The sequence below is a fragment of the Cervus canadensis genome, chromosome 10, assembly GCF_019320065.1.
Source record: "Cervus canadensis isolate Bull #8, Minnesota chromosome 10, ASM1932006v1, whole genome shotgun sequence".
Classification (NCBI taxonomy): Eukaryota; Metazoa; Chordata; class Mammalia; order Artiodactyla; family Cervidae; genus Cervus; species Cervus canadensis.
This window is the reverse complement of record NC_057395.1, coordinates 45,118,296-45,141,091: the sequence shown is the minus strand read 5'-3', so window position 1 is coordinate 45,141,091 and position 22,796 is coordinate 45,118,296. Positions and strand designations below refer to the sequence as shown.

The 22,796-nt window shown below is 40.2% G+C and overlaps 1 pseudogene; it reads right to left on the bottom strand.

Annotated features, from left to right (window-relative positions):
• Positions 1-1,413: 1,413 nt before the first annotated feature.
• LOC122447963 lies at positions 1,414-22,645 on the bottom strand (annotated as a pseudogene).
• Between the last annotated feature and the right edge of the window lie 151 nt (positions 22,646-22,796).

Below are 22,796 nucleotides of genomic sequence, written 5' to 3'. Positions count from 1 at the left end.
CTGTATTTCAAGGCTGTTTTGTACAAAGGAAAAGCTGTGTGGAATGAAGTGTAGCTGATGCCTCTGTCTAACAGAAGTACAGAAATCGGAGAGATTGTGCAGAATTATCTCAACAGACACTACCCATTTCTAACAGTTAAATTCTCCTGATATCATTCATGGTCTCATACTCCATGAGACTAATGACTCAAGACATTTCTCATTTCATTTATTGACCTTTGTTGATATGACAATGTCTTTCTAAAGAATGTCAATAAAGTTTTGCTGAATGACCACTGAATAAACTCAAAATATGTAAGGATTCATCAAAATGCTGAGGACGGGCAGACAAATAAGAAATTACATAAATAACTAAGATGTGCTGCTTGCTATACAGGAAGCAAAATATAATACTGGATTTTTAAAATCATATTTTTAGCTTACCAAGATACTTAGGCTATGTTTCAAAAGAAGTATACAACCTGTACATTGAAATTTGTTTGTCTTTGTAAGTAAACAAACACACACATTTGTCAAATAAAATCATAAGGTAAATGCACCAAAGGAAGTGTTTTCAAGTGGGTAAACACAGCTGATCATCATTCCCTATCCTGTCCGTTTTCTATCTAAATATTCTGCCATCTATCTGCATTATTTCAATCATCAGGAAAAAGAGTATTCTTACTTTGAAGTCTATGCTGTTTCATAAACAGTTTATTTTTAAAAGGAAAGGCATGGTTTCAGAAAGTTCAGGCACTTTATTTAAACTTCTCCTTCAGGCACAAAAATTTTCTTAACTACCCCAGAAGTAAGAAGTTATCAAAGAATCACAGTGAGAGCTAACAGTCAATATTCTTCAGAGAATGGATATTCAGGGTGACTGACACCACTGGAAGACAAAGAGATGGATTCATTTATGAAATCTGGCTTCATTATAACAGAGTTTTATAATTAATATAATCATTTTCCCCTGATGTGAAAAAAATTAAACATTAAACATGTTCACTGGTCCCTGAAAGAATAGTGGACTGCAGGCACTGTGCCCTTTGTGTTTCCTGGCTCCCTGGGCTCTGAGAGGAGGTACACCAGGCACAGGGATTAGGGGCACAAAGTAGTGAATTCATTCACCTCAATGTCAACTGTGGGAATTTTACTGCTGGGCTGTTCTGGGCCCCAATCTCATTTCTGTTGATCAAGGATGGAGCCCTGGAGGAAACTTCTGGTTTGAGGTCTGCGGGAAGTACCTGACTGACTCCTGTGCTGGAATACTCCTATGCTGGACTGTCTTTCTTTTCAGTCCTGAAAAGAGAACTGACTTAAGGACTGACTTAAGCTTTTAAAAAGTGTAGTTCCCCTACTCACCTGTCTGCTACGAAAACAAACAAACAAACAAACAAACAAAAAACTGTGTGTGTGAAACATTTACATTAGAAATTAATAATATCTTATATTTCTGTTGAGGCCACTGATTGCTTTCATGTTGTCTGGATTCAGTTCAAAGTCAAACACCTGGAAGGAAGGAACAGTCACATTAATGTCTCCTGGAAGGAGCCGGCCTCCTTCTGAGCACTGGAGGACTTTCCAGCTGGATGGAGACATGAGGAAGGGACAGGGAAGTTGTGTCTGTCCTCAGCTTCCAGGAGAACAACCTGGGATCCTCTGCTGGGTTCTCATCTCTCCTTCCCACACCTTGTCCTTCTCTGTCCACCTCACAAACATTACAAGGCATCAGTCCCTTATCTTTCTGAGTGAAAGATAACAAAACTAAACTAAAATCTGCTTTTTCCAAACACACTGCATTAGACACTCCTGACTTGATACTGAACCTGAGCTGACATTAGACTGATTGCCTCTCCCCAACACACCCTAAGGATGACAGCATTTAGCTGAAGCAATGTGGGAAGGAGGCTCCCCATGAAAGCCTGTTCAGAAATTTGATATGAAACTTGCTCATTATCTAATACAATAAATCTAACAAAACCTATATGTCAATGCTTTAGTGAAGAAGACCCCTGTGTTGGGAAAATGTCTTGGAGAAGAAAATGGCAACCCACTCCAGCATTCTTGCCTGGAGAATCACATGGACAGAGGAGCCAGGTTGGCTACAGTCCATGGAGTTACAATGAGTCAGACACAACTAAAGCAACTAGTGCTTTAATGTAAACAGCTATGAATGAAAAGTGTTTAAAATATTAAAGAACAACAAATTATTAAAAGTTCACATCACAGTCATGAAAAGAAAAGCTTAACTTTCTAAAGAAATACATTTTCCAGTGTGATCTAGTGATTCAGTGCAACATGAACCAAAGTCTTAAACACATAATCTTTAGTGGAAATCAGTAAAGTAATACTAAATTTTAAATAAAAGAACAGCTAGTCAAGAGCAGTCAAGACCTCCTTAAAGACAAATGTACCATTCTAAGAAAGAACACTTATTTTCCATTTTAAAAACACGGAACAGAAAACTGAATAGTTAAATAGAAGAGAAGGGCCACAAATGTACTTATGGACACTAGTTATATGACAGAGTTGATAATGGAAATCGATGAAATACATAGACACTTAGATTTCCATTTAAATAAATAAACATATAGGCAATCTTTTTTATATCATATTAGAAAATCAGTTTCAGGTGTATTTTCAAATCAAATTTCAATGGAAACAGAAAAACAATTTTCCAGGGGACCGTGCACCTGACCCTTGACATGGCCTGACCTGAAACTTGCAATGGAGACTGAAGTTTGCCAGGAGAAGTGGTGAGTTAGTTATGAGCTGAGACAATGAGGTGGATTTTTTCCCACTCCCTGGCTTGAAATCACAACGCTGTCCTGAGATGAAAACCAAGTTAGGTGACCAGATTCTAGCCAAATATATATGAAAAATTACATGGAGAAGCATGCAGGCTCCTCTGACAAGAGTCATATCCACCTGCTAAAGCAGAACGGCCGAGCTGTACTGCACTGAGCAGCAAATGCACAAGAGCCTAGCCAAGAGGACAACAGTTGGGCTGAGTGCAGGCGGAATCTCAAATCATAGAATCAAGAGACACATAACTGATCTCTGCATTAAATCTTAGAACTGGAGAAAGTTTTATGTACACCTATGCTTAAAGGTACAGTAATGCTCTGTTACACAGAAAACAAATGAGAGACGCCATGCAAAAGTGGACAGTCTTGAAGAGGAACTTCACAAAGACAGAAACTCAAGAAGTTTAAATATATGAAGATGAAACCTTATCAGTATTCAGGAAAATGCAAAATAAAACCACTGTGGTTTGGAGATGAAAGATTGCTGCCATAGTTTTCATGCCCCCAAATTCATATGTGGATGGTATTAGAAATGGAGCCTTTGAGGGGTGATTAGGTCATGATGGTGGAGCCTTTGTAAATGCGATTTCAACAACATCATAGTCATATAAGAAACTTGGGAGAACTCTGTTGGCCCCTCCACCATGTAAAGATACACAGAGAAGCCTGTGACCTGGAGGAGGGCCCTCACCTGACCAAGAGTGCACCCTGACCTCAGATCTCCAGCTTCAGAAATGTGAGAAACAAATTTTCATTGTTTCTAAGACACCAAATCTGTGGCATTTTGTTAAAACAGTTCAAACAGTGAAAATAATTACATAATGCAATTTCATCCATTGAGTATGAAGGTAAGAAGACATCATTTGTACAAGGTGACAGGATAAATTGCAGATCTAGAACTGGAACTAAAATCTCCATTTTCTGTCCAAATTTATTTTCTTGGACTCCAAAATCACTGAAGACAGTGACCTCAGCCACTCCTTCTAAGAAAAGCTATGACAAACCTAGACAGCGTATTAAAAAGCAGAGACATTACTTTACCGACAAAGGTCCATAATAGTCAAACTTGTGGTTTTTCCAGCAACCATGTATGGATGTGAGAGGTGGACCATAAAGAAAGGTGAGTGCCAAAGAACTAATGCTTTTGAACTGTGGTGTTAGAGAAGACTCTTGAAAGTCCCTTGGACTGCAAGGAGATTAAACCAGTCAATTGTAAAGGAAATCAGTCCTGAATATTCATTGAAAGGACTGATGCTAAAGGTGAAGCTGCAATACTTTGGCCACCTGATGCAAAGAACTGACTCATTGGAAAAGACCCTGATGCTGGGAAAGATTGAAGGTGGGAGGAAAAGGGGAAGACAGAGGATGAGATAGTTGGATGGCATCACCGACTTGATTGAATGAGTTTGAGCAAGCTCCAGGAGTTGGTGATAGACAGGGAAGCCTGGCATGCTGCAGTCCATGAAGAGTCAGACATGACTGAGTGACTGAACTGAACTGAACTGAACCCTTTCCAGGAAGGCCACCTCTCCTGTTGCCACAGCAGGAGGAGAAAACCATCAGGAATACACACAAGGCATTCATGCACAGGGAAGAACAGGTAAATCATCTTGACTCAAGGAAAGTCTTGAGAGACAAAGAATGACCCTCGTGAAGGATATTCCTTAGGAGCCCTCTACCCATAGCCCCACTCAACACATGTATGTTCTCTTTGATCCATTTCTTGTTGTAACTCTTGGCCAGAACCACAACCCCACATTGTATCTGGTAGTGAAGGACAACCAAAGCTGAAGTTTGCTTGTGCTTTTTGGCAATGGCACAAAGAACTGGGTCCTCCAAGAGAATGGGGTGGTTCACATTCACCCTGGAAGGAAATTCAGAAATCCTGAGGAGCTAAGACTAAGTACTCAGTTTGTGAGTAGTTTTCCCAGACAGATCAAGTAGGTACACTCTACACCAGTGCCTCTCAAAGTGTGGTCCATGGACCAGCATCATCAGTATCACCTGGGATTTTGTTAGAAATACAAATTTCATGGCTTAGCTGAATTAGCATCTCAACTGTGTCACCTCCCATTCTGTGTTTACAAAGCTCTGCTGGTATTTGGATGCAATATTGACCTGAGACCAGGATTGCTAAAGTTGTGGGTTTTTTTCTTTAATTCCCAAAGGTTGTTTTTCTTCTGTAATCAAGGGCATGAACAGAGAAACAGAAGTGAAAGACCAGGGATTTTTTAAAATTTCACTTTCCTGCTACTGCTGCTGCTGCTGGTAAGTCGCTTCAGTTGTGTCCAACTCCATGTGACCCCATAGACGGCAGCCCACCAGGTTCCCCCGTCCCTGGGATTCTCTAGGCAAGAACACTGGAGTAAGTTGCCATTTCCTTCTCCAATGCATGAAAGTGAAAAGTGAAAGTGAAGTTGCTCAGTCATGTTCGACTCTTACCGACCCCATGGACTGAAGCCTACCAGGCTCCTCCATCCATGGGATTTTCCAGGCAAGAGCCCTGGAGTGTGGTGCCATTATTTCTCTGTTCACTTTCCTAAGGTATCAATAAAAAGTAAGTAGTCTCAAATCAGAGACATTTATGCCCTCATTATTTTTCTTAGTTATTTACAGAAGTGGTTTAAGTTTGTTTTTTTCTATCATAATAAACCTCACAATTGCATATTATTATCCCAATTTTACACATAAGGTAAATGATGCTTGGAATTTCTATTTTTAGAAACATTTTATTAGTTAATAACTACACAAGTCATGACATAAGCTTGTGTCTCTGGTTCCAACTAGGGGATTATAAATAGATTTTAATTCAGGCATTTGTTAATGATGAGTTTACAAGCTAACACAATGTTAAAAAATGGCTCGGTGATGGGAAGTTAAAAGAAAATATTCCATCTGTCCCCTCTCTCCCCTTTGCTTATAAGAGTTATCTGAGTACTGTATTTTAAAATATCTCATCAAAAATTGAATGTTAGGGAAACTCCCACTTGTCTTCAATAGGATTCAATACCATTCTTTTACTCCTTGTGATCCCAGCACACCATAGGCTACAAGAACAATATCATGTGACTTTCAGGAATCCAACAATTTGCTCTGATTGAGATGAGGGTGACATTCCACCTGTAGAATGTCAAAAGAGAAGAGTGTAAGATTATTTGAAAAGGTAATATTAGTATGAGAGAGGCAGATTAGAAGCTTTAATTGCCTAAAGGAAAGATTGCAACATTAAATGTAAAATGGAAACATCAACATCTAAAGAGACACTTACTCTTTGGAAAGAAAGTTATGACCAACAAAGATAGCATATTAAAAAGCAGAGACATTACTTTGCCAACAAAGGTCCGTCTGGTCAAGGCTATGGTTTCTCCAGTGGTCCTGTATGGATGTGAGAGTTGGACTGTGAAGAAAGCTGAGCACCAAAAAATTGATGCTTTTGAATTGTGGTGTTGCATCAGACTCTTGAGAGTCCCTTGGACTGCAAGGAGATCCAACCAGTCCATCCTAAAGGAGATCAGTCCTGGGTGTTCATTGGAAGGACTGATGCTGAAGCTGAAACTCCAATAATTTGGCCACCTCATGCGAAGAGTTGACTCACTGGGAAAGACCCTGATGCTGGGAGGGATTGGGGACAGGATGAGAAGGGGATGACAGAGGATGAGATGGCTGGATGGTATCACTGACTCGATGGGCATGAGTTTGAGTAAACTCCGGGAGTTGGTGATGGACAGGGAGGCCTGGCATGCTGCGATTCATGGGGTCGCAGAGTCGGACACGACTGAGCGACTGAACTGAACTGAACTAAACTGAACTGAACTGAACTGAAAGAGAAGTAGAGAAAAGCGTGTTTATACAGTTAATTTTATGACAGGCCGTGAATGGGAGAACCAGTCGAAGTTGAGTAATAAAAAGGTATACTCTATATTTGAGTAGATATTCCTGGGTACATGGTTTATCTTCTGTTATCATCACTTCGGGCCTTTAACTTCACCCTCTAACCTGGATGACTTTCATCATCTCCAGCACATTTTCTGTTCTGTGCTCTCTGTTGAGACTCATAAAGTCTAAGACACCAAGACTAAGGATTCAGCCATCAGAACCCCACACAAACACTTACCACCCATCTCAGGTGACTGGTTACTTTATTAATTTACTTCCCATTCAATGTTTTCAGAGCTTCCTTCCTATACACAGTTCGTTCCAGGGAACTCTCCAATCCAATCTTGTCATCCTTTAATCTCAGGGAAACACCTCCTACCTCTAGTTATAGATTCTACCCAAAATTCAGAAGGATGCCCTCCCCAACTTTTCCATCCAGATTACATAGAGATACTATTTTGGGCTCTATTCACACCACCCAGACAGAGACTCTGCTCTCTAGAGTCCTCTGTCCCACAAAGGTTGGATGAACAGGAAGGGAGGACAGACAGACATCTGGCTCCAGTGTAAGAAGGAGGTTCTAAAGAGCAGGAGGGAGAGGAGCCAGGCTGCTCACCTGGTTGCAGACGGGCTTGTACTCGAGCCTCAGCTTGTTCAGGATCTTCTCCAGCTGCTTGTGGTTGAAGTTGGACACCCTGATGGACTTGGTCAGCCCTGCATCCTTACAGTTCTCCAGGGCTTGGGAGGGAGGTATGGTGAGCAGTCACTTGGAATGGGCAAGAACAAGAATAAATGTTGAAAAAAATCAATAAACACGATCACCATCAAGAATTAGCATTGAGTATCAAGAGGAAAAAGGGAAGAAAGTCATCACATCAGTTGAACAATTACTATTTCCACCTTAAAAGAAACCCGAAGAAGACATATCACATGGAATGAAAGAAAAGCCTTGTCTTTATTGTCCAAAATTCTCCATTTCATTCCTCTATGTGGACATTTCAACAATGGTTTCCTCCCCACAACCCCAGCATCCTAGCCCTTAGGTTCATGAACTGCTGAGTCTGATGGTCTACAGCCCATTCTCACAGGTGGAAGAAATTAAGGAGGTTCCCCCTATCCTGGCTCCTCCACTGATTCTCTCCTCCCTGGACTCACTTCCCATTTGTGACAGAGATCCAATGAATCAAATATCAATTTTCGATTTTCATCTTTTGGAAATAATTCCTCCCCTGGTTGTAACAGAGCAGGCATATTAGAGATGTGACAAAATAATTTCTCCCCGATTAGCCAGGCTGCAAGGCACCAGGAATTAAATCTCTATGAGGCTGGTTTACAACTTTCTACGTACTAATACTTGCAATGTGATTTGTATATGGAGTTGTAAGCAGTGTCTGTAGGAAGGAGGCTTATTCTATTCTCTTACACTTATTATATGTTACAAAAAATACAATTTTTCTATGCTCTAAAAGGGACTTCCAGTGACTTCTGTGGATTTTGTCTGTTTCCTGTACTTGCCTGTCTTGAAATGTCTCTGGTCTGATAATGGCAGCAAGTTCCATGCCATAATTTCCAGAATAAAAATTGCAAATGACACCTGGGCTAGATAATCAGATTTCCTTTTCTCTTCAAGCATCAGATGCCCTAGAGCAGGCATGTGAATCAGCAAGGCTCTCGTTAGGCTGATGTGGAATGTGGAAGATCCAGACATGCTCTCAAATATTCATGATCATGAGCCTTGAAATGGCTCCAAAACCATATTTGCCACCAATGGAAAACATTCAGTAAAAACATAGTAATTTCATGATAAGGGGTAGAAAAAGGAGACATTTCTGAAGAGTCCTGAAAATACTCAAATCTCTCTGTGTCTGAGACTTGCAACTACATAGTCCACTAAGCTATTTTGCATCAAATGTCTTGAGTTGATTTCTGTAACTTGAAATCAACAGTTCAAACTAAACCTTTCCTTTTTTTAAATTCCTGTTTTTTTTTAATTGAAGGATCAATGCTTTACAGAATTTTGTTCTTTTCTGTCATACCTTAACATGAATCAGCAATAGGTAAACATATATCTCCTCCATCTTCAACCTCCTTCCCATCTCCCTCCAAATCCTACCCCTCTAGGTTGATACAGTGCCCCATTTGAGTTTTAAGTAAAACGTTCTTAATGTCTAAGTGCAGTCTACAAATCTCATTGTAAAGTCGGGCAGGACCGTAGAAAATGTCTCCCAATTCTTTATAAAGGTACAAGGTTTAGACTCACCCAGAGGGAGCACCAACAAATCTGCTCAAGTTAAAAGGATGAAAGACAAGATAAACTCATCATGTTCAATGTAAGGCAGTGGCATGCTCACCACGGCTGCATCAAACTCTTAATTCATGAAATCCCCACACACTCAGGAGTCATAACCAGGACTATGGGCAGAACTCACCTATTTCTACTTCCTTAAGTTTTTCAGGCAGAGACTCTCAGATTATTAACTCCTTTGTCTGGGAGGCATGTAACGGATTCAAAGATACTCGGTAAATAGATGACCACAAATGATTATTTGGGGGATTCTTTTCCAAGCCAGGATTCAGAAATATGTGAACTGTGAACTTCCAGATGTTCAAGCTGGTTTTAGAAAAGGCAGAGGAACCAGAGATCAAATTGCCAACATCCGCTGGATCATTGAAAAAGCAAGAGAGTTCCAGGAAAACATCTATTTCTGCTTTATTGACTACGCCAAAGCCTTCGACTGTGTGGATCACAATAAACTGTGGGAAATTCTGAAAGAGACGGGAATACCAGACCACCTGACCTGGCTCTTGAGAAACCTGTATGCAGGTCAGGAAGTAACAGTTAGAACTGGACATGGAACAGCAGACTGGTTCCAAATAGGAAAAGGAGAATGTCAAGACTGTATATTGTCACCCTGCTTATTTAACTTATATGCAGAGTACATCATGAGAAACGCTGGGCTGGAAGAAGCACAAGCTGGAATCAAGATTGCCAGGAGAAATATCAATAACCTCAGATTGCAGATGACGCCACCCTTATGGCAGAAAGTGAAGATGAACTAAAAAGCCTCTTGATGAAAGTGAAAGAGCAGAGTGAAAAAGTTGACTTAAAGCTCAACACTCAGAAAACTATCATGGCATCTTGTCCCATCACTTCATGGGAAATAGATGGGGAAACAGAGGAAACAGTGGCAGACTTTACTTTTTGGGCTCAAAAATCACTGCAGATGGTGATTGCAGCCATGAAATTAAAAGGCGCTTACTCCTTGGAAGGAAATTTATGACCAACCTAGACAGCATATTAAAAAAGCAGAGACATTATTTTGCCAACAAAGGTCTGTCTGGTCAAGGCTATAGTTTTTCCAGTGGTCATGTATGGATGTGAGAGTTGGACTGTGAGGAAAGCTGAGCACCGAAAAATTGATGCTTTTGAACTGTGGTATTGCATCAGACTCTTGAGAGTCCCTTGGACTGCAAGGAGATCCAACCAGTCCATCCTAAAGGAGATCAGTCCTGGGTGATCATTGGAAGGACTGATGCTGAAGCTAAAACTCCAATACTTTGGCCACCTCATGCGAAGAGTTAACTCACTGGGAAAGACCCTGATGCTGGGAGGGATTGGGGGCAGGATGAGAAGGGGAAGACAGAGAATGAGATGGCTGAATGGCATCACTGACTCGATGGACATGAGTTTGAGTAAACTCTGGGAGTTGGTGATTGACAGGGAGGCCTGGCGTGCTGCGATTCATGGGGTCGCAGAGTCGGACATGACTGAGCGACTGAACTGAATATTCCATTGTGTATATGTACCACAGCTTTCTTATCCATTCATCTGCTGATGGACACCTAAGTTGCTTCCATGTCCTGGCTATCATAAACAGTGCTGTGATGAACACTGGGGTACACGTGTCTCTTTCAATTCTGGTTTCCTCACTGTGTATGCCCAGCAGTGGGATTGCTGGGTCATATGGCAGTTCTATTTCCAGTTTTTTTAAGGAATCTCCACACTGTTCTCCATAGTGGCTGTACTAGTTTGCATTCCCACCAACAGTGTAAGAGGGTTCCCTTTTCTCCACACCCTCTCCAGCATTTATTGCCTGTAGACTTTTGGATAGCAGCCATCCTGACTGGCGTGTAATGGTACCTCATTGTGGTTTTGATTTGCATTTCTCTAATAATGAGTGATGTTGAGCATCTTTTCATGTGTTTGTTGGCCATCTGTATGTCTTCTTTGGAGAAATGTCTGTTTAGTTCTTTGGCCCATTTTTGAATTGGGTCATTTATTTTTCTGGAATTGAGCTGCAGGAGTTGCTTGTATATTTTTGAGATTAATTCTTTGTCAGTTGTTTCATTTGCTATTATTTTCTCCCATTCTGAAGGCTGTCTTTTCACCTTGCTTATGGTTTCCTTTGTTGTTCAGAAGCTTTTAAAGTTTCATTAGGTCCCATTTGTTTATTTTTGCTTTTATTTCCAATACACTGGGAGGTGGGTCATAGAGGATCCTGCTGTGATTTATGTCAGAGAATGTTTTGCCTATATTTTCCTCTAGGAGTTTTATAGTTTCTGATCTTACGTTTGGATCTTTAATCCATTTTGAGTTTATTTTTGTGTATGGTGTTAGAAAGTGTTCTAGTTTCATTCTTTTACAAGTGGTTGACCAGTTTTCACAGCACAACTTGTTAAAGAGATTGTCTTTTTTCCATTGTATACTCTTGCCTCCTTTGTCAAAGATAAGGTGTCCATAGGCATGTGGATTTATCTCTGGGCTTTCTATTCTGTTCCACTGATCTATGTTTCTGTCTTTGTGCCAGTACCATACTGTCTTGATGACTGTAGCTTTGTAGTAGAGCCTGAAGTCAGGCAGGTTGATTCCTCCAGTTCCATTCTTCTTTCTCAAAATTGTTTTGGCTGTTTGATGTTTTTTGTATTTCCATACAAATTGTGAAATTATTTGTTCTAGTTCTGTGAAGAATACCGTTGGTAGCTTGATAAGGATTGCATTGAATCTATAGATTGCTTTGGGTAGTATACTTATTTTCACTACATTGATTCTTCTGATACATGAACATGGTATATTTCTCCATCTATTTGTGTCATCTTTGATTTCTTTCATCAGTATTCTATAGTTTTCTGTGTATAGGTCTTTTGTTTCTTTAGGTAGATATACTCCTAAGTATTTTATTCTTTTCGTTGCAATAGTGAATGAAATTGTTTCCTTACTTTCTCTTTCTGTTTTCTCATTGTTAGTGTATAGGAATGCAAGGGATTTCTGTGTATTAATTTTATATCCTGCAACTATACTATATCCATTGTTAGCTCTAGTAATTTTCTGGTGGAGCCTTTAGGTTTCCTATGTAGAGGATCATATCATCTGCATAAAGTGAGAGTTTTACTTCTTTTCCAATCTGGATTCCTTTTATTTCCTTTTCTACTCTGATTGCTGTGGCCAAAACTTCCAAAGCTATGTTGAATGTAGTGGTGAGAGTGGGCATCCTTGTCTTGTTCCTGACTTTAGGGGAAATGCTTTCAATTTTTCACCATTGAGGATAATGTTTGCTGTGGGTATGTCATATATAGCTTTTATTATGTTGAGGTATGTTCCTTCTATTCCTGCTTTCTGGAGGTTTTTGTTTTGTTTTGTTTTTATCATAAATGCATGTTAAGTTTTGTCAAAGGCCTTATCTGCATCTATTGAAATAATAATATGGTTTTTATCTTTCAACTTGTTAAAGTGGTATATTACATTGATTGATTTGCTGATATTGAAGAATCCTTGCATCCCCGGGATAAAACCCACTTGGTCATGATGTATCATCTTTTTGATATGTTGTTGGATTCTGTTTGCTAGAATTTTGTTAAGGATATTTGCATCTTTGCTCATTAGTGATATTGGCCTGAGTTTTCTTTTATTGTGGCATCTTTTTCTGGCTTTGGTATCAGGGTGATGGTGGCCTCATAGAATGTGTTTGGAAGTTTACCTTCCTCTTCAATTTTCTGGAAAAGTTTGAGTAGGATAGGTGTTAGCTCTTCTCTAAATTTTTGGTAGAATCCAGCTGTGAAGCCGTCTGGTCCTGGACTTTTGTTTGCTGGAATATTTTTTATTACAGTTTCAATTTCTGTGCTTGTGATGGGTCTATTAAGATTTTCTATTTCTTTCTGGTTCAGTTTTGGAAAGTTGTACTTTTCTAAGAATTTGTCCATTTCTTCCAAATTGTCCATTTTATTGGCGTATAGTTGCTGATAGTAGTTTCTTATGATCCTTTGTATTTCTGTGTTATCTGTTTTGATTTCTTCATTTTCATTTCTAATTTTGATGATTTGATTCTTCTCCCTTTGTTTCTTGATGAGTCTGGCTAATGGATGGTCTATTTTATTTATTTTCTCAAAGAACCTGCTTTTAGCTTTGTAGACTTTTGTTATGGTCTGTTTTGTTTCTTTTGCATTTATTTCTGCCCTAATTTTTAAGATTTCTTTCCTTCTACTAACTCTGGGGTTCTTCATTTCTTCCTTTTCTCATTGCTTTAGGTGTAGAGTTAAGTTATTTATTTGATTTTTTTCTTGTTTCTTGAGGTAAGACTCTATTACTATGAATCCTCCCCTTAGCACTGCTTTTACAGTGTCCCATAGGTTTTGGGTTGTTATGTTTTCATTTTCATTCTTTTCAATGCATATTTTGATTTCTTTTTTGATTTCTTCTATGACTCTTTGGTTTTTCAGAAGCATGTTTTTTAGCCTCCATATGTTGGAATTTTTAATAGTTTTTTTATTCCTGTAATTGAGATCTAATCTTACTGCATTGTGGTCAGAAAAGATGATTGGAATAATTTCAATTTTTTTGAATTTACCATGGCTAGATTTATGACCCAGGATGTGATCTATCCTGGAGAAGTTTCTGTGTGCACGTGAGAAAAATGTGAAATTCATTGTTTTGGGTAAAATGTCTTATAGATATCAATTAGGTCTGGTTAGTCCATTGTGTCATTTAAAGTTTGTGTTTCCTTGTTAATTTTCTGTTTAGTTGATCTATCCATAGCTGTGAGTGGGGTATTAAAGTTCCCCACTATTATTGTGTTATTGTTAATTTCCCCTTTCATACTTGTTATCATTTATCTTACATATTGTGGTGCTCCTATGTTGGGTGCATATATATTTATAATTGCTATATCTTCTTCTTGGATTGATCCTTTGATCATTATGTAGTGTCCTTCTTTGTCTCTTTTCACAGCCTTTATTTTAAAGTTTATTTCATCTGATATGAGTATTGCTACTCCTCCTTTTTTTTTTTTTTTTTTTTTAATTTGCATGACATATTGTTTTCCAGCCCTTCACTTCCACTCTGTATGTGTCTCATGTTTTGAGGTTGGTCTCTTGTAGACAACATATATAGGGGTCTTGTTTTTGTATCCATTCAGCCAGTCTTTGTCTTTTGGCTGGGGCATTCAACCCATTTACATTTAAGGTAAATATTGATAAGTATGGCCCTGTTGCCATTTACTTTGTTGTTTCGGGTTCACGTTTATACACACTTTCTGTGTTTCCTGTCTGGAGAAGATACTTTAGCATTTGTTGAAGAACTGGTTTGGTGGTGCTGAATTTTCTCAGCCTTTGCTTGTCTGTAAAGCTTTTGAATTCTCCCTCATATCTGAATGAGATCCTTGCTGGGTACAGTAATCTAGGTTGTAGGTTTTTCTCTCTCTTCGGTTTAAGTATGTCCTGCCATTCCTTTCTGGCCTGAAGAGGTTCTATTGAAAAAGCAGCTGTTATCCTTATGGGAATCGCCTTGTGTGTTATTTGTTGTTTTTCCCTTGCTGCTTTTAATATTTGTTCTTTGTGTTTGATCTTTGTTAATTTGATTAATATGTGACTTGGGGTGTTTTGCCTTGGGTTTATCCTGTTTGGGACTCTCTGGGTTTCTTGGACTTGTATAACTATTTCCTTCCCCATTTTAGGGAAGTTTTCATCTATTATCTCCTTGAGTATTTTCTCTTGGCCTTTGTTTTTGTCTTCTTCTTCTGGGACTCCTATGATTGGAATGTTGGGGCATTTCACATTGTCCCAGAGGTCCCTGAGGTTGTCCTCATTTCCTTTAATCTTTTTTTCTTTTTTCCTCTTTGCTTCATTTATTTCTACCATTCTGTCTTCTACCTCACTTATCCTATCTTCTGCCTCCATTATTCTACTGCTGGTTCCCTCAAGAGTGTTTTGATATCACTTATTGCATTATTCATTATTAGTTTACTCTTTTTTTTTATTTCTTCTAGGTCCTTCTTAAACATTTCTTGCATCTCCTCAATCCTTGTCTCCAGGCTATTTATCTGTAACTCCATTTTGCTTTCAAGATTTTGGATCATTTTTATTATCATAATTCTAAAGTCTTTTTCAAGTAGACTCCCTATCTCCTCCTCTTTTGTTTGACTTGGTGGGCATTTATCATGTTCCTTTACCTACTGAGTATTTCTCTGCCTTTTCATCTAGTTTAGATTGCTGTGTTTCGGGTGGCTTTTCTGTGTTTTGGCAGTTTGTGGTTCCTCTTTATTGTGGCAGTTCCTCCCTGTGGGTAGGGTTTGACGAGTGGCTTGTCATGGTTTCTGGTTAGGGAAGCTTGCATCGGTGTTCTGGTGGGTGGATCTGGATTACTTCTCCCTGGAGTGCAATGAAGCATCAAGTAGTGAGTTTTGAGGTGTCCGTGGGTTTGGTGTGACTTTGGGCAGCCTGTATATTGAATATCAGGGCTATATTCCTGCATAGCTGGAGAATTTTTGTGGTATGTCTTATTTGCGTGGTATGCTCTGGAACTTATTGGCTCTTGGGTGGTGCTTGGTTTCAGTGTAGGTATGGAGGCTTTTGGATGAGCTCTTACCAGTTAATGTTCCCTGAAGTCAGGAGTTCTCTGGTGTTCTCAAAATTTGGGCTTAAGCCTCCTGCCTCTGGTTTTCAGTCTTATTCTTCTCAAGAAGCCTCAAGACTTCTCCATCCATACAGCACTGATAATGAAGCTTCTAGGTTAATGGTGAAAAAATTCTCTACAGTGAGGGACACCCAGAGAGGTACACAGAGTTACATGGAGAAGAGAAAAGGGAGGAGGGAGATAGAGGTGACCAGGAGGAGAAGAGGGGGAATCAAAAGGGGAGAGAGTAATCTAGCCAGTAAACAATTACCTATGTGCTCTCCATAGTCTGGAACCCTCAGAGAGGTTCATGGAGTTACATAGAGAAGAGAAGAGGGAGGAAGGAGATAGAGGTGAGCAGGAGGAGAAAAGGGGGAATCAAAAGGAGAGAGAAAAATCTAGGCAGTGCTCTCTTCCCTAAGTGTTCTCCACAGCCCAGAACACCCACAGAGATTCACAAAGTTGGACTGAGAAGAGAACAGGGAGGGAGGAGATAGAGGTGACCTGGGGGAGAAAAGGGAGAGTCAAAGGGGGAGAGAGTAATCACGCCAGTAATCACTCTCCTAAGTAAAAATGGATACTGAAGATTGGATTCTTAAATGTACAAAATTGATAACAAATACTATAAAGCAAAGATTAAAAATCTAGAGTAGATGTAAGACTCTCAAAAATGCAATGTTAAAAAAAATCACAAAAAGTATAGGAAATATATATGAAGTTTGCATTAAAAATAGGGTCTTTTTTTTTTTTTTCCAAGGTAATGCTACTGCTAAGTCACTTCAGTCGTGTCTGATTCTGTGCAACCCCATCCCTGGGATTCTCCAGGCAAGAGTACTGGAGTTGGGTGCCATTGCCTTCTCTGTTGCAAGGTAATAGTATGTTATAAAAATGAAAATTAAAGGAGTAATAGAGGACTTAAAAAAAGAAAAAAAAAAATTTAATTTTTTATTAGTTGGAGGCTAATTACTTCACAATATTTCAGTGGGTTTTGTCATACATTGATATGAATCAGCCATAGATTTACACGTATTCCCCATCCCAATCCCCCCTCCCACCTCCCTCTCCACCCGATTCCTCTGGGTCTTCCCAGTGCACCAGGCCCGAGCACTTGTCTCATGCGTCCCACCTGGGCTGGGGATCTGTTTCACCATAGATAGTATACATGCTGTTCTTTTGAAATATCCCACCCTCACATTCTCCCACATAGTTCAATAGTCTGTTCTGTATTTCTGTGTCTCTTTTTCTGTTTTGCATATAGGGTTATCGTTACCATCTTTCTAAATTCCATATATATGTGTTAGTATGCCGTAATGTTCTTTATCTTTCTGGCTTACTTCACTCTGTATAAGGGGCTCCAGTTTCATCCATCTCATTAGGACTGGTTCAAATGAATTCTTTTTGATGGCTGAGTAATATTCCATGGTGTATATGTACCACAGCTCCCTTATCCATTCATCTGCTGATGGGCATCTAGGTTGCTTCCATGTCCTGGCTATTATAAACAGTGCTGCAATGAACATTGGGGTGCATGTGTCTCTTTCAGATCTGGTTTCCTCAGTGTGTATGCCCAGAAGTGGGATTGCTGGGTCATATGGCAGTTCTATTTCCAGTTTTTTAAGAAATCTCCACACTGTTCTCCATAGCGGCTGTACTAGCTTGCATTCCCACCAACAGTGTAAGAGGGTTCCCTTTTCTCCACACCCTCTCCAGCATTTATTGCTTGTAGACTTTTGGATAGCAGCCATCCTGACTGGTGTGTAATGGTACCTCATTGTGGTTTTGATTTGCATTTCTCTAATAATGAGTGATGTTGAGCATCTTTTCATGTGTTTGTTAGCCATCTGTATGTCTTCTTTGGAGAAATGTCTGTTTAGTTCTTTGGCCCATTTTTTGATTGGGTCATTTATTTTTCTGGAATTGAGCTGCAGGAGTTGCTTGTATATTTTTGAGATTAATCCTTTGTCTGTTTCTTCATTTGCTATTATTTTCTCCCAATCTGAGGGCTGCCTGTTCACCTTACTTATAGTTTCCTTTGTTGTGCAAAAGCTTTTAAGTTTCATTAGGTCCCATTTGTTTAGTTTTGCTTTTATTTCCAATATTCTGGGAGGTGGGTCATAGAGGATCTTGCTGTGATTTATGTCGGAGAGTGTTTTGCCTATGTTCTCCTCTAGGAGTTTTATAGTTTCTGGTCTTACATTTAGATCTTTAATCCATTTTGAGTTTATTTTTGTGTATGGTGTTAGAAAGTGTTCTAGTTTCATTCTTTTACAAGTGGTTGACCAGTTTTCCCAGCACCACTTGTTAAAGAGGTTGTCTAAAAAAAGAAAAAAAATTTTTTTTAATTAAAAAAATAATAGTAAAAATATATCTAGGAATTTCTCTGGTGCTGTAGTGGGCAGTGTGGGGTCAGTTCAGTTTCAGATAGTTCCTTCTTCCAGCTTATACTCCTCAAGATCTATAGGCCCCTTCCAGTGTAGTCGGTATTAACCACAGGGATTTTAATCTATTGCACCTGTCACTTCCAAAGGGGTTCCCTCTGTTTATTTGACTTCTTCTGTTTGCAGGTGTCTTCAGTGTCTAATTTCTGCCCTGACACAAGGGGACAAAGGTGGTTTCTTGATTAGGCTCTCTCGTTCAGTCGTGCTGTAGGGAGAGGGGAACACTGCAAACAAATATCACTGGCGTGTGTGGGGAGTGCTCGCAGTGTCTCAGTCACACTGGGTTTGCCCCCCCTCATGGCGTGTGTGTTTTCCCAGACCACACTGTTCAGGCTTCAGGTTGCTCTGTAGGGAGTGGGCTCTGGGTTGCGTGCACTTCCCAGGTCTAAGCCGCTCAGGTTCAGGTTCTCGGGTACTCCACAAAGGCGCAGACGCGGTTGGGCCTGCGTTTTGTACCGTTCCCCAGTCTGAGTAGCTCAGGCGACCAGGTGCATGGCGAGCACACTCGGCTCAGGTGCGGTGCGTCTTATCACCTCCCTGGTTGTAGCCGCTCCAGTTTCCGGGTGCACCTGTGTCCAGTGTGCCGTGTGTCTCTTCTGGGGAGCTGATCTCTGACTGCAACCCTCCTAGCGGATGTCAACCATCCAGAATCTCAGTAAGTCTTTGGTTAGAAACTGGAAGCCTGTTTGCAGTTTGGTAGGGGATGTCCTCTCTGGGGCTGAGTTTGCCCCTTTCTGGCTCTGACTGGTGCCTGCCTGGCCCCTGCCTCCAGTGGGGGATGAGCAGGTCCACAGCCGGCTAGCTCTTCTCTGGTATTGGCTCAGTCCTTTGTTCTGTGAGCGTCCCAGCAATGCCTTAGGTTAGGGCTTTTTGCAGAATAGTTCTCTCTCTTTTTCTCTCTTTCTCTCTGGCTATCCCACAGTTCAGGTTGCTATCTTACATTAGCTCCCTCAGATTGCCCTCAGGGAATTCAGGCCCAGTCCTTACCATAAGCAATGCCGCCTGCTCCTCTCTGTTCACTCCCCCTCCCCCGTCCGCTTGCTGGTGGCAGATGTGAGCGTATGGGGTACTTCTCTGCTGGGAGTTGCCTTTAGGCATGTAATCTGTGGGTTTTATTTATTTTTCCTCCCGGTTATGTTGCCCTACAAGATTTGAAAACTTCTCCCAGACCCACCGGTGAGGTTTCCTGGTATTTGGAAACTTCTCCTCTATTAAGACTCCCTTCCTGGAATGGATCTCTGTCCCTAACTCTTTTGTCTCTCTTTTTATCTTTTATATTTTGTCCTGCCTCCTTGCAAAGACAATGAGCTGCTTTTATGGGTGCCTGATGTCCTCTGCCAGCGTTCATAAGTTGTTTTGTGGAGTTTGCTCAGCATTCAAATATTCTTTCAATGAATTTGTGGGGGAGAAAGTGGTCTCCCCATCCTATTTCTCTGCCATCTTAGGACCGCCCTCTCATGATGCACATTCTAACACAAGATATAACATTGATGTGATCACACGAATTTCCAAACTTCACAGCCAGTGGATAATGAATAACATAGAGATCAACATAGTCCAGTTGAGGAGTTTTCAGTGATTTTTTCAAGGCTGGTCTGACCAACTCTGGTCGAAGGAAATAGTAAAGAATGGAAAGTTTATTAATAATTCTTAGTAAATTTTCATTTGACCTTACCATGTGGCATGTGATATTACTTCCTTGACCAATGATGGTAATGTGCCAATTCTTAAACACTGAACACCAAGGATTTCTAATACCTTAAGAACTTAACAAGAAGCACAGTTCACCGATCAACTGTTCACCAAACAAATGATTCTACGTATAATAATTCCCTTGGCACATTCACCAGCACACATGTTCACACACACACAGCACACAACACCTTTGAAGTGTAGAATATATCTTCTCTCTTCACAGTGCCATAATCTTGCTTCAAATGGCCTGGCCAATGTGCTCTTCATTTTCATACACACGAGCACAGTCAGTATAGCAAATTTGGTGACTTCCAAAGCTTCACTCTTAGGAACCTACATAAGCAAATAAGGTAGAAGTTGAATAACCACATGATTAAGAGATTGCTAGCACAAGCTTTGATCTCCCAAAGAATCAACTTTTCTCCATGTAATTGATTAGATCTGTATGTGAGGTGCTGAACCCTGGACAGTTTACCTGAATGTTCCTGGTCAGATTTTAAATGCACATCCAGTAACCCTTACATCCCTAATGATCCATGGTTGATCACTGGCATCAGAGGACCCCAAGTCCACCTCCAGGTTCAGTAGACCCAAAGAACTCAGCATAAAGTTGTGGTCATGAATATGATTTATACTATAAGATAGTTGAAGCAAAATCAACAAAGGTATAAGGTACAAGGTAAAGACATTAAATTACAGGAGATAGTGAGAGACAGGGAGTTGGACCTGTTGCAATCCATAGCATCACAAAGAGTCGGACATGACTTAGTGACTGAATAAGAAACAATGACAAAAAGCATCAAGAAGCAAGGTGAAAACTTCTAAGACCACTGTCTACCAGTGAAGCTACGTGGAATACACCAAATATAAACTGTATCAATTCAAGGTGTACAAAGTGATGTTCTCATACAAGGATCCATTGTTGATGATCACCAAAATCAAGCTAGTTAGCAGATCCTTCATCTCACTTACCTTACCTAAGGGGTTTGTAAGAAGACGTCATATCTACTCTCTTAAAAATCTCAGGGTATCACCCATTTTTAACTATTGTCATGGTGCTGTCCATCAGGTCACCAACTTATTCATCTTATCACTGAAGTTCTAGACTGCTGACCAATATTTTTCCATTTTTCACAGATTTATCTCCAGCTTCTGGTCTTCATTTCTCTACTCTCTGTTTCTATAAGTTCCACTATTTTAGATTCCACCTACAAAGAGACTCCTCTGGTGTTTCAGATGGTAAAGCGTCTACCTACAATATGGGAGACCCAGGTTAGATCCCTGGGTTGAGAAGGTCTCCTGGAGAAGGAAATGGCAAACCACTCAAGTTTCTTGCCTGGAAAATTCCATGGACAGAGGAGCCTGGTAAGCTACAGTGCATGGGGTCCCAATGAGACAGACACGACTGAGCGACTTCACTTTCACTTTTCACAAAGACATCATGTAGTATTTGTCTTTTTATTTCTGGCTTACTTCACTTAGCTAAAGTTCTCTCGGTTCACCTGTGTGGTTTCAAATGGCAGGACTAACGTTTTAAATGCTGAGTGATATTCCATTTCATGTGTCAGAATCTTTTCTATTACAAGAAGTTAGATAATTGGTGTAACCACCCTCTGTTGGGTTCAGTCCTGGTCTTTCTTTAACACTCTGGCATTTGGGGAATGTACTGAGGAATGGACCAGTGAGCTTCAGTACTAGCCTGGACACTTTACTCCCCACACCCTACTTTGCACTAAAAAGTCCTGTCTTCTCTTTCCAAAATGCCTCTAAATATTTCCTTCTGTTTTCCAAATGAAAAAAGTGAGATGTAAAGTTTCAGGATCAGACCTTGTCACTACTACATTCTCTAAAGACAAGATGGACAGCAAACTTTCTTGCTTCAGGTCTAGAGACTTGTCCACTAGACCCATTTTTGTGCAAGAACTGAAAACTACACTTTAATAAAAAGACATTACAACACCCAAGGATACATTGCAAAACATGGCCTGTAAGATGGTAGCTTATCCCCTCAAATGACACTATATTTTGCATTAGAAGAAGTTTCCAAGCAGCAACCAAAGTACAAGGCAAAACACAACTGCAGTGTCTTGCCTGGCACCTACTAGTTACCCCATGGTAGAGAAGCAATTTTCTTCAATTAGTTCCTATTCACCTCATCCTTAGGACCTTCCCCCTCAAATACTTCTCTGGATCATGTCTTTTTGGAAGGAGGAGGAGTTCTGGAATAAAACATACAGAGAAACCCGGCCATTGCAATCACCCTCAAAGCAAAGCAATTGACAGTCAGTGATCTTGACAGTCGAGTCTCACCTCTTCTGCCAAGATGGGAAAGATACAGAAGCTGGAGGGGAACCCAGAGTAATCTGCAGGTGAGCACAGCCTCAGACCCTGATGCAGAGTGAAGACTGGGTACTCTCTCCCCTTTCACAGGGCATGGTTCTAGCCTGGTTAGTGGAACCACATGACCCTCCCAGAGTCACCCAGGAACTCAATGCTTGACAACCCAAGTCCCTTCTGCTCATGTTACAACCACTACTATTTATACTTCAACCGCAAACCACCTCTGTTACCTCTTTAGGTACAGCGGTGCCAAATCCCATGATATGAATGAGTGGCTGTCGTTTAGCCTCACTCTCTGGCCTCTAGGATCCATTGCTTTTTTCTAATCTGAATAAGCAGACTGATGTTTCCTTCTGCCTTCACAGGTTATAAATAACAGGAAGTTAACACCCCAGCTGACTGTCCAATGTTAGCAGATACATTGGAGGAGGAGAAGGATTAAACCAGTGCCCATAGAGTAAGAAGAGAATTGAAGCCAGTTACATTTTTTTTATCAGAAAAACTTAAGTTATATAAAGATGAAATGTGCCAAACAGTTATTGACCAAATGTTACACATAAACCTCCACACACCAGTCATTTCACTTTTCTAATTATGAAGCCCACTTTTGATCAAACATCAATTGAATCAACTACTTCATAGTACAGAAAGACACATTAGTCACACAATTTAAAAGTGTTGATTATTAAGCATTTTCCAAAATGCAACCTCTTAATAGAGAATCAAAATGTGAAACAAACCATATTTGCCTTTTAAATTTTCCAGCAGCAAAATTAT